Genomic DNA, 13,383 nt, shown 5'->3' with positions numbered 1-13,383 from the left:
CCGGTTCTTGCGAACTGGTGCGAACCGGCTCCAGCTCACCACTGGCCACCACATTACTTTTTTTACTTGTGCTAATGTTCTTTTAGTCCTTGTTCATGTATGTAACGATGCGGTTCTGGCGGAACCCAACTGAGAGTGCCAACTCAGGAAAAATTGCTCAAACAGGGCAATTACAGCCCAAGGCTGGGGTTTTTCCACCTCTAAGGCAAACCAAACCAGCCAAACTAAGAGGACTTCAGTCTCACCCCACTGGCTAACCACAAGTCTCACAAGCAATTTCCTTAGACACTCCAGTTTCCCAGTATCACCACCAGTACCACTCGTTATGGGGACAAATGGTTATGAAAACCAATACCCCAGTAAAAGAAAAAAGGTTCTCCTGATCCCAAAGGACCAAGCCCCAGACCCAGGTCAATATACAAATCAGATCTTACCCACAAATCACGCTGTTGCCAATCCTTTAGAATCTAAAATCTAAAGGTTTATTGATAAAAGAAAAAGATAGAGATGAGAGTTAGAATTGGTTAAATGGAATCAATTACATACAGTAATGGCAAAGTTCTTGGTTCAGGCTTGCAGCAGTGATAGACTAAACTGCAGGTTCAAATTAAGTCTCTGGAATACATCCCCCGCTGGGATGGGTCATTCAGTCCTTTGTTCAAAGTTTCAGCATGTAGCAAAGTCCCTCCAGAGGTAAGAAGCAGGATTGAAGACAAAATGGAGATGAGGCATCAGCCTTATGTAGTCTTTTCCAGGTGTAAGAACACCTCTTTGTTCTTACTGTGGAAAATTACAGCAAAATGGAGCCTGGAGTCACATGGGCCAGTCCCTGCATACTTTGCTGAGTCTGAAGGCATATTTGCCTTCTCTCAATGGGTCCATTGTATAGCTGATGGTCCTTAATGGGCCATCAAGCAGGCTAGGCAGAGCTAATCCCAGCTTGTGTGGGATGTCACCCAGAAGCATAGCATAAATTTGCCATACAGACAGTATAGAGCAGTGGTTCCCAAACTGGGGTTCATGAACCCCTGGGGGTTCGTGAAATGTTACAGGGGGTTCTCGGGGGAAAATTCTCTAATGGCAGACAGAGCTGTCCCTAGGGACCCTGGGCAGCCCGGGGCCAGCAGCCAGGAGACCCTGGACTTCCAAGAGTTAAGCAGATCAGATATGCTTGCTTTATCACACTGAGGAGATTTAAACTTCAAGACTCCTTATAAGAAATGCAAAGGGAGGTGGATATGTTTTGCTGTTTTTAAAATTAAATAGGCAGCTAGTATTGTTTTTAAAATTATGACAAACAAGTTTAAGCTTTGTTGTAATGTGTGTTGTTTGCCTGGACTGCTCAAGACCTGAATGCTTGTGTAGGAGGAACTCTTTGAGTTCACGTCTTAAATACCTTCCTGCTGTTTCACATCTGATACTCCTTGATGAAACATAGGAGCCTTGTCTTATAACAGGCTTATTCAAAGTGATACAAGCTACGAAAGTGAGATCTTGGAAAAGTGTTGCCGTTTTCATGTAATAAAAATATTGTAATGATAAATAATAATTAATAATAAATTGTGTGTAATAAGCATGTCATAAAAACAAATGTTATTTCCAAGATCACTGCTTTTATAATTTATACTCAGGCAAAGGAGAAAATCCCTGGAAATATTCATTTGTAGGAGGGGGTTCGCAAGACTTGACATTTTATTGAAAGGGGTTCACAGGTTGTTAAAGTTTGGGAACCACTGGTATAGAGCCAATATTCATAACTTCTACTACAAAACTGATACACACATATAGACAGCATAATCATAACCAGTAAACCATAACCTTGTCTTAGACACCCCATTTGACCCCCTTTATACAAGATTTGGGTGCCACTACTTGGTTGCAACAATGATCTATATGGTCCCAGTTTATGTCAATAACGTTACAATGTACAAATCAGATTTCTCTATATTGTTCTGGAGGTACCCATCTTTCCTGATCTCCTTGTTTTGTTATGATAACTTCTGTTCATTTATTTCCCATTCTCCTTCTACTCGTGTTATCCTTTGTCCCACTAGTTTCCATTTCTGTTCTTCATATTGCATGAATGCTTTGTGTTGTTGCAGAAGTTTTTGATCAGCTGTATCAGTGTTTTGTTTGCAGTTTTCCTGGATTTGCTTCGTTTTTCATTTGAGATCGAGTTATCACTTTGATGTCACTGTGAACCACAGAAGATGTTGCAGCTGCTGCTTCGTTAGCCATCTCATCCACTTTAGCATTGTAGTATCCTTCCAGAGTATGTTGTTTAGCATGAGCCGTAACATACTTGATTTATGTGGAACCAGTCCTATTCCGAATAATATCAATAATAGTTTTCCAGTAATCCCAGTATGCAACTTCTTTGCCTTCCTGCCATACCCATATGCTTACTCCTTGCACAGTGCATTGAGAATCAGAGTATATGACCACATCACAGTCCAAGAGAGTTGCTTCAAATGCTAGCTTGACTGTGTCACTTTGCATCCCTGGGCTGACATCCTTTCACATGGGATCGCCAGTTCCTGTTCTGGAAACAAACAAACAGCTGCTGTGCACAAACAAGTTGACTCTCTTTGTAATAACTAGATCTATCTGTAAACTATACCCAGTTGTGATCCAATATTGCCTGTAGTAGATCTCCAGCTTCTTGCACAGGCCACTTGTACTGTGTCTGTATGGGTATAGGACATTCATGTTGTTCCCCGTCTATTATTAGAGCATATGGAAGTAGTGGGGATTCCTTTACTCTGTTCACCACAAGCCAGCGGTTCTGTGGAATCAGGGCCCACTTAGCCAAACGATGATCACTTAGTCTCATATCAGAAGTCTTTCCTTGCAGAATCAGTTTCACAGGAGTGTGAGCTGTGGTTTCAATAATAGAAGCTTGTCCTGTTATGTATTCCCATTTCTGTAAGGCCCATATACTAGCCAAGCATTCCTGTTCACATGGAGAAAATGTGGACTCATGGGGTGTTAATTTGCTCCTTCCATAAGCAATAGGGCGTTGCTTTCCACATGTTCCCTGCAGTAGTACTGCATCTATAGCTCCCAAGCTGTGTGATACCATTAAGTAAAAAACTTTAGTTGGATCTGGATATGCTAATGCTGGTGCAGTTATAACTGCTGCTTTTAACTTCCTGAACGCCTCATCATGTTCTGGGCCCCAGTCCCATTGTCAGTTTCTTTTTATTAGGGACCACAGGGGTCTACAAATTTCAGCAACATTTGGTATAAAATCCTGAACAAATCCCACAGCTCCTTACAATATCCTAACTGAATACACATCCACTGGAGGGTGTATAAGATTTCCACTCTGTTTTCTGATAGTACCTAAGTATTCAACTTCTTGCTGTACCAGCTGCGCCTTGTCCCATGATAATTTAAAGCCTGTTTTCTCCACTATTCCCAGGACCAGTTTAGTTTGATGTTTACACTCCTCCTGGGAAATGACTGTTATCAGTATATCATTGTGACAAAGCTCTGTCCTTGTCTCCGTGGGTCCCGCATTTCCTGGTGGATTTTGCTAACCTCAGAGGCTCACTGTGACCCTCCACGTAGCCCTTCTCTCTCTAGGGGCAAGGGTCACAGCCTACTGAGCCATTTTCATCATAAGCCAGCAAGGGAGGTGAGGAAAAGCTACCCTCCCTTGCACAGTCTCTGTTGTCTCCCAGTCTCAGTGATTAATCGGGGAGGGGAGGGGGGAGCCTAGGCCAGCCCTCTACTCTGGGCTCCAGCCCAGGGACCCTAATAGTATCAGCTATGGTAGCTGACTTTTTAGAAACAGGACGTGTACAATTCCCTGGGCTACTTCCCCACAGCAGCCCCCATTTCCTCCAGATCCACTTCACCCTTACCTCAGGGCTTCCTTTCTGGTGCCTGATATGGTGTGTACTGCTCAGCCTCTCCAACAGCGCAACTTCCTCCTACAGCTTCTGACATGTGCACCCACCTGACTAACTGGGAGGCTTTTAACTAGTTTCACCCAGCCCCTGATTGGCTTCAGGTGTCCCAATCAACCTAGTGTCCTCCCTGCCTTCTGGAAAGATCTTAATTGGCCCCAGGTGTCTTGATTAATCTGGAGTAACTGTCATTTGGTTACCATGGTAACAGGGATTTGTTTAGCCTGGGGCTAACATACCTGTTTCTCACTACTTTCCTATAGCCATCTGGCCTTGCCCTGTCACAGTCATCCACATAAGAAGTAACCCATGGCTTATCCAAATCAGGGAGTTGATCCCACATCCTTGTCACATGTGCATGTGCTATAGCTGGAGAATCATGGAAACCCATGGGGACATGTTGAAATGTTAACTGTTTGTTCTGGAATGTAAAAGGCAATGGAGTCTGACCCTCAGGGGTTAATGGAATGGCAAAGAAACAGTTACCAATATCCAATACAGAGAACCATTTAGCAGCTGCAGCTATTCCAGCCAGTGTAGCTGGTGTCATCAGGACTGTAGCCACATTGATTTTTCTATACTCAGTCGTGAGGCCCCACTGTCCATCCAATTTCCGCACAGGCCAGATCGGAGAATTGTATGGACTTTGGTACTCCACCACCACTTCTTGTTCTTTTAAATCCTGTAGCAATTCTTCTATATGCGGAACAGCTTCTGCAAGATAGGAATATTGAGGAACTGGTTTTACAAATTTTCCTACTATTTTCACTGCTGCTTGTATGTCCCCACATTCAGATTTCTTCTTGGCCCACACCATAAGGAACTCCCGTGTCCATTCATTATCTGGTAGCACCACAGCTGCTATGGCTTTGCAAGCTCCTTTCCTTAAGCCTCCTGAAATCACCTGCTCACTCACAATCCCTGTCTCCCTTTTCCACAGCCAACCTCCTGCCAAATCAATTATCCATTTCTCCTGCTGTACCACATCTTCACCTAAGATGGCATTTTCAGTCATGCTGTTACAGACCACTGTATCAGTCCAAAACTTACTGTATCCTATTACCCATGGCAGGTTTTTTCAATAAAATCCCTTTCACTCCTCTGCCCTGAAATCCAAATAAAGGAATAGTCTGTCCTTTCTGCACATCCTCCTGCACTGATTTAATCAGAGTTGCCTCCACTCCTCTATCAATTAATGCTAGTAACCATTGTATGATTCCTCCCGCCCCCACCTGCCCTGCTTCCATGTAAGGTCTACCAGTTATGTGGGGCTGTAATTTAGCCACTAATGTCCAATCTTGGGGGCAGGGGTTGCTAAGGGCCAGGCAACTGTACTGCGATGTGGAGCTACCTTGATGGGAAGCTGCCATGTCCATCTGAGCCAATTCCTGGGACAAGAAGCCGTAAGGGCCTACCAGATCTCCCATACCTGTTCCCTCAATCTCAACAGCCGTAGCCCCAGGTTGTGGCGCAGGCTGTGACTTGTTCCCTGCCAAATCACTCACAGCATTTAACACAACCTCTAAAGGTTGTCCATCTAAACGAACCATATCCACTCCTTTCTCCTGGAGTAAAGCCCATATTTGTGCTTGCACTCTTCCTCCACTGGACCCTCAGCATCCTTTGTTGGGTCGTCCCACTCCACGTCCCATACCGGCATGATTAGGACCGCTGTAGCCTGCTCGGTTGCTATAAGAAACCTCGCTGACTGCCTTCTGGGAGGAGCCACTTATTCTGCTTACCACCTTTTCAGCCGCTCGGGACATTTTAATCAATCTAGCCTGATCCAACTCTCTTGAGAGCCTATAAACACCTTAATAGGTTCCCTTAAACCATCATATACCAAATCTGTTACCTGCCCTTTGAGTTAAAGCAGCCATCTGCAGGACATTAGTTACATTTTGAGTCAGAGCAGTTTGCAAATCTCTTTTTATCCCCTCATTTTGTAATGTCAGCTTGTTGCAAATTTTCCTTTTCCTGTTTCCAAATCTCATGCTCCTCTGCAAATTTATTCACAGCCTGATTGTAGAGAGATTCGCCCGGGTCCGTCTCTCTCCAGGGCAGCGGGGAACCACACTGCCTCACTATACTCTGTTCATTTATTGGGGAATTAGCTTGGCTGTGGGAGTCCTCCCCCGGCGGCCCTGGTGGGGGGCAGAAATTAGTACAGTTAGGCCAGGGTCCTAGGTCAGGGCAGGGCAATAATGAGTCAGGAACTCAGGCCTTCAGGCAGGGTTGAGCAACAATATTAGGCCCAAGCCTCCAAAAGCCCTGGGAGAGGGGGAGACTGCCACCCACGCGTTGGGTGGCGGGGGGGGAGCGCAGGCCCTCCCACTCCACTGCGTCCCAGCCCCGGGCCCTAGCAGCGGCAGAAGACCCGCTGCTGTGTCAGTGGGGATCTTGGCCGCAATGCACTGACATGGGCTCTGGCAGTGCTGCAGCCAGACTAGGGTTGGCTGCCCCCGGGCTACTTCCGAACTCCCCCTTGTGTGGTACCTGGGTCAGGGTGGTGTCCTCCAGGGGGGTCCAGCACCATGGGTTCCTCGGGGTAGCTGGCGAGAGGCAGGCCCGGCAGCTCCTCCAGATAGCGAGCGCAGGGCAGGCCCGGCAACTCCTCCGGGTAGCAAGCGCAGGGCAGGTCGGGCCAGTCCTTGCATGAACCACGGGTCACTGGTGCTTTCCAGTCGCAGCCTAGGCCAGAGGCATCTGGCCTCTCCGGCGGCTGCTTTCCCAGTGAGCTCTGAGGTTGAGGCTTTATACTTCCAGGGCACCGTCTGACCCTCTGGGGGGCGGGCTCAGAGCTCACTAGCTCCGCCCACTCTGGTGTCCGGAGGGGCTCGTCTCTCTCCAGGGCGGCGGGGAACCACACCACCTCACTGCACACACACACACACACCCTCAAGTCTGGCTCCTGTTCGTCGGGGCCAGGCTCTTCCATCCCTCCTAGGCGGGACAGGAAGTCCGCATTTGCATGGTCCTTGCCAGCCCTATGTCAGACGGTGAAAGCATAGGGCTGTAAGGCCAGATACCAGCGCAGTAATCTATTGTTGTTATTTTTCATCCTCATTAACCATTGGAGGGGGGCATGGTCCGTGACTAGTGTAAACGGGGCCCTGAGGAGGTAGTACCGTAGGGCGTCACAGGCCCACTTCACGGTGAGTGCTTCTTTTTCTATTACCACGTAGTTCTTCTCGTGGGGGAATAATTTTCGGTTAAAATATAAAACTGGGTGGTCTTCTCCATCCACTTCTTGGGACAGGATGGCCCCGAGCCCCACCTCCGAGGCATCCATGTGGAGGATGAACTCACGGTCAAAGTCCAGGCTGTATAGGACTGGCTCCTGGCAGAGACACTTCTGGAGTGTCCAGAAGGCGTCTTCACATTCTTGGGGCCATGGCACCTGCCGGGGACTATCCTTCGTCAAAAGCCCTGTTAAGGGGGCTGCGATGGAGGCAAACTGGGGGATGAATTGGCGATAGTAGCCTGCGAGCCCCAGGAACTGTCACACTTGGCGTTTCATGGTGGGTGGCGGACAGGCTGCCAGTGCTTGCACCTTCCCTACACGGGGTTTCACTCGTCCTCCCCCTATGGTGTATCCAAGGTACATTGCCTCCTGCCATCCAATGCGACATTTTTTTGGGGTTGGCAGTCAGTCCCGCCTGTTGCAGGGATCTCAGGACCGCAGCTACGCGTTCCAGGTGGTCCTCCCACTGGCGGCTGTACATTACAACATCGTCCAGATATGCTGCCGCATAGTCTTGATGGGGCCGTAAAAGGCGATCGATTGGTCACTGGAATGTCGCCGGCGCCCCAGGGAGGCCAAAAGGCATCTTTAGAGATGGGGTCGAGTGGGATCTGTCAATATCCCTTACTGAGGTCGAGGGTAGTGATGAAACGGGCCTCCCCTAGACAGCCAAGCAGTTCATCCACACGGGGCATAGGATAAGCATCGAACCGTGAGATGATGTTAACCCGTCAGAAGTCTATATAGAAGCACCATGTGCCGTCAGGCTTGGGCACCAAGACCACCGGACTGCGCCACTTGCTCTGCGACAGCTTGATGACTCCTAAGGCTAGCATGGCCTGTACTTCTTCCTCGACCTCCTGTCGCATTCAGTGTGGCAGAGGCCTGGTCATCTCGTGGATTACCTTCCCCAGTTCGGTCTGGATGGAATGATGGACCAGGGTTGTGTAACTGGGTAGGGCCGTAAAGGTCCTCCTGAAAGCCTGTAGGAGACATTGGGCCTGTTTGCGCGGTTCCTCTGTGAGTGTGTCGCCAAGCTGGGGGCCGGCGGGGTCCTCGGTCAGGGGCGTGCAGGGACTCAACTCCGGTTCTGGCGGGTAAAGGTTAATTAGTAGGCCCTCCCACTCCCGCCAGAGTTTCAACAAATTTACATGATAGCGTTGGTTCTTCTTGCGCCGATCGGGCTGGTGGACCTCATAGGTAAAGGGGCAGACCTTCCGGACCACCTCGTAGGGTCCCTGCCAACGGGCCAGCAGCTTTGACTCACTCGACGGTAGGAGGAGCAGGACCCGATCCCCTGGTTCAAAGGCACGTACCTGCACTTCCTGGTTGTAGGTTCGTTCCTGGGCTTCTTGCGCAACCTTTAAGTTTTCGCAGGCTAAGGCTGCGGGCTAAGGCTCCGGCCTGGGCGAGGTACTCCTGCAGCTGGAGAACATACTTCAGGAGGCTCTGGGTTGGGGATGGAGACTGCTCCCATGTCTCCCACATTAAGTCTAACAGGCCCCGTGGGCGGTGACCATATAGCAACTCGAATGGGGAGAACTTTGTCGATGACTGGGGTACCTCGCGGATTGCCAACAGTAAGGGAGGGAGTAACTGGTCCCACCAGCGTAGCTCCTCTGGGGGAAAGTTACGCAACATCCCCTTCAGGGTCCGATTGAATCGTTCCACCAGCCCGTCAGTCTGTGGGTGATAGATGGATTGTTGTTTTTCATTTTGGTTAACCACTGGAGTGGGGCAGGGTCTGTGCCTAGCGTAAACAGGGCCCTGAGGAGGTAGTACTGCAGGACGTCACAGGCTCATTTCACCGTGAGTGCTTCTTTCTCTACTACTGTGTAGTTCTTCTCATGGGGGAATAATTTCTGACTTAGATATAAGACCAGGTGGTCTTCTCCGTCAATTTCCTGGAACAAGATGACCCTGAGCCCCACCTCCAAGGCATCCACGTGGAGGATGAAGTCACGGTCGAAGTCTGGGCTATACAAGACCTGCTCCCAGCAGGGGCGCTCTTTGTGTGTCTGGAAGGCGTTTTCGCATTCTTGAGTCCACAGCACGCGCCAGAGGCTGTCCCTACTCAAAAGTCCCATCAAGGGGGCTGCAATGGAAGCAAACTGGGGAATGAATCGCCGATAGTAGCCAGCGAGCCCCAGGAATTGTCGCACTTGACGTTTCGCATGCCGCCAGTGCTTGAACCTTCCCAATGACGGGCTTCACCCGTCCTCCCCTTATGGTGTATCCGAGGTATGACGTTGCACACTATATGATATTATGAAAATTATGCTAATGACTGTGAATATAATGTAACTGGAATATGCTGCATGCAAAAGGTCTCTTGTAAAGTATCATTACAAAGCTTAAAATCTACTGAGTGTGGTCATCCTATTTGTATAAATGTATCACTCTTGTATCTGAAACTAGAAATATGAAATATAACTCTGAGGGCCTATTGTAGTTATGCAAAGTGTGGGCTATTTGTCCAGTCTGTGATAGAAGCTTATTGAAACACCTGAGGGTGAGATTTTATCTGTATTCAGTTTTCTTTCTGTATTAGGTTTAGACTTGTGTGTTTTATTTTATTTTGCTTGGTAATTCACTTTGTTCTGTCTGTTATCACTTGGAACCACTTAAATCCTACTTTTGATACTTAATAAAATCACTTTTTACTTAATTAACCCAGAGTATGTATTAATACCTGGGGGGGGGAGGCAAACAGCTGTGCATATCTCTCTCTCAGTGTACCATCGTCAGCTGCTGCAGGCATTGCCACTGGTGTTCCTGGTTCTGAACCCCCAAGTCCCAAATCAGCTGCTGCTGCTGTGCTCCTAGCTGCTGGATGAGCTGCTGCTACTGCTGGAACTAGGCTGCATGCTGCTGCTGCTGGAGCTGGGCCGCCTGCTGCTGCTGCTCCTGGCTCTCGGTCAGGAGCTTGATAAGTTTGTCTATATCCATGGCTCTTTCTGGGTTACGTTTCCCCGCAGACCTCTTCTCTCAGGGGTCGAGGGATCGTGCCCACATACTCCACCACATGTAGAGAGGTTAGCTGTGGCTCGTCTCTCTCTGGGGTGGTGGGGAATCACACCGCCTCATAAGGTTCAGGAGGAGGCCTATCAGGGAATTAGTCTGGCTGCAGGAGTCTTCCTCCTCAGCCTTTGTGAGGGCAGAAATAAACACAGTTAGTCGTAAGCCCAGGCCCTAGGTCAGGGCGGGGCAACGATGAGTCAGGGGCTCAGGTCCTCAGGCAGGGGCTGAGCAACCACAGTATATAAACAGTGAGCCCAGGCCCTAGGTCAGGGCGGGGCAATGGTGAGTCAGGTGCTCATGCCCTCAGGCAGGGGCTGAGCAATAACAATATATAAACAGTGCATCCAGGCCCTTGGTCAGGGCTGGGATGGAGTGGAGTGGGAGGGCCTGCGTCTCCCCCTGCCATCTATGTTCTATCCTGCCATTCAGGCAAGCTGGACTTAGTGATAAATGGCCACTTACACCAAAAATCAAAAAATGTTCAGGTTGCTTCCAGTCCCCAGAGACCAGTCACTTACCCCAGATCAATTTGTATCTTAGCTCTTGCATCAAAGACAATGCCTGTAGCTAATCCTGTAATAAACTAACTAAAGGTTTATTAACTAGGAAAAAGACATTATTTACAGGTTAAAGCAAGCACCATATGCACTGTAGAGGGGTCTGGCCAGGGCTCTTGCCTCTCCAGGGCGGCGGGGAACCACACCGCCTTGCTACTTCCTTCCAGTTGCTGACAGGGAATTAGCCTGGGAGTCTCTCGCCGCGACAGCTATAGAGGCAAACACAGACAGTTATTCACACCTGGCCCATGGTGGGCTGACAATAGCGAGTCAAGGGCTCAGATCCTCAGGCAGGAGCTGAGCAACAGTTTATACAATTAGCAGGCCCAGGCCCTGAGTCGGGGCGGGGCAATAGTGAGTTGAAGGCTCAGGTCCTCAGGCTAGAGCTGAGCAAACAGTATTTATCTAGCAGGCCCAGGCCCTGGTTCAGGGCAGGGCAGCAAAGAGTCAGTGGCTCAGGCCCTCAGGCAGGGGCTGAGCAAAGGCAGGTAAACAACCAGCCCAGGATCTCAGCTCAGAGGGGCCTGAGAGAGGGGGAGACTGCCACCCACAAGCTGGGTGGCAGGGGGGACGCAGGCCTTTCCACTACTCCACTGCGTCCCAGCCCGGGGCCCTAGCAGCGGCACAAGTCCTGCTGCTGCTGCGTCAGTGGGGATCCTGGCCACAACACACTGACACGGGCTCTGGCAGTGCTGCCGCCAGACTAGGGTCAGCTGCCCCTGGGCTACTTCCGAACTCCCCCTCTGTAGGTACCTGGGTCCGGACAGTGTCCTCTGGGTAACTGGCGAGGGGCAGGCTAGGCAGCTCCTCTGGGCTCAGGTCAGCATCAGGCGTCGGCAGGTCAGGCCAGTCCTCGGGTCCGCTGTAGGTCGTCGGGGTCTCCCAACCAGAAGCTAGGCCGGAGGTGTCTGGCCTCTCCAGCGGCTGCTCCTCAAGTGAGCTCTGGGGTCGGGCTTTTATACTTCCTGTCCTGCGCCTTGGGGCGGGCGGGCGCAGGACTCGCTGGCTCTGCCCACGGTGGTGTTGGGAGGGGCTCGTCCCTCTCTGGGGCAGCGGGGAACCACACCGCCTCGCTACATGCACCCATGTGAATTACCATCTATGGTTCCTAAAGGTGAAAGAGATGTGGTAATCTGCCCATTCAAAATGTCTTTCAGGGCAGAGCCCAGGGTAACCCCTGGAGATTTCTGTGTTAGGGCATGCCTACACTTATAACCCTGCACCGATGAAGCTGCGCCGCTCTAGCGTCTAAGTGAAGACACTTCTGTCACGCTGCCTGAAGTGACTCACAGCTAAGAATGCCAAATTCAGGACAGACTGTCAGAAAATAGGACAGACACCCTAAACTGGTGGTATATTCTATCATTAGCATTCACCAAAACGGTACTCCTGTATCACTATATTAGTTTTACCACAGAGTCACAGACAGTCCCCTTAGGCATCCAACCCCTTTTTACCACCCAGACAAACTTACTTTATGATGAAAGGTTATTAAAAGCAAATTCACCACACATTAGATTACTTCCAGCCCCAGAGATCGAATCACTTATCCCCAGGTCCAAGTATACTTCAGATTTCAACAAAGACAAAGCTGTAGACAATCCTTTAGTAATTAAACTATAGATTGATTAGTTAAGAAAAAAGAGAGTTATTGAGAGGTTCAAGCAGACAAACTACATTACAGGTGAATTAGAGTTTTAGTCCAAATGATGCAGAGATGTAATGTTTGTTTGCTTTCCATAAGTTCCTCGGGGTTTCCCAAAATAGTTTTGGGGTTCTCTGTCCAATCGCATAAGGTTCCCCCTGTCAGAACCCAAGCAGTTCAGAGGTGAAGAATCGCTCCCAGGATCCAGTATGATCTTGCTCACAGGAAGACAAGCTGGAAACAGTTTGGCAGGTATTCCCAGCACAGTATGTGTCCCTAGACTTCCCATCGTGGGACACATAATGACCCACTTTTTGAAGTTAACCTACTTCCCATGCATACACGAGTAATCCAGCTACACTGATTTACATAGAGTAATTGCTGGCTATTCACTATAACAGGGATAGATAAGTGAAAACAATACAATTAGAATTAATTAGTTTCATGCAGTGCATACACATCTTTGATCTTAAGGTTAATTAAGTACAGGATACAGACAGACGAAAGCAATACCAGTAACATTTTCCTTGATTTCTTAGCAACAACAATGAATGGGCTTATGACTACCAAGCACTTAACAGCTCTTTGATATCCACAGACAAGTGAACGTGTACGATTAACACTTTCATGAGGTGGTGACCTGAGCTAGCCAGCTACCACCACAGTATCACAGCTTCTATGCCAGTGGTGGGCAACCTGCGACCCGCGGGCTGCATGCGGCCCATCAGGGTAATCCACTGGCGGGCTGCAAGAGTGTTTACATTGACCGTCCGCAGGCACGGCTGCCCGCAGCTCCCAGTGGCCAAAGTTTGCTGTTCCTGGACAATGGGAGCTGCAGGAAGCAGCGCGGGCCGGGCACTGCTTCCTGCAGCTCCCATTGGCCAGGAACGGTGAACCACGGCCACTGGGAGCTGCGGCCATGCCTGCGGATGGTGAATATAAACACTGTCTTGTGGTCCACCAGCGGATTACTCTGACAGGCCGCGTGCAGGTCGCAGGTTG

Source organism: Terrapene carolina, unplaced genomic scaffold (assembly GCF_002925995.2).
Source record: "Terrapene carolina triunguis isolate 2854851 unplaced genomic scaffold, T_m_triunguis-2.0 Scaffold30, whole genome shotgun sequence".
Classification (NCBI taxonomy): domain Eukaryota; kingdom Metazoa; phylum Chordata; order Testudines; family Emydidae; genus Terrapene; species Terrapene triunguis.
Note: the sequence above shows the minus strand (reverse complement) of the source record.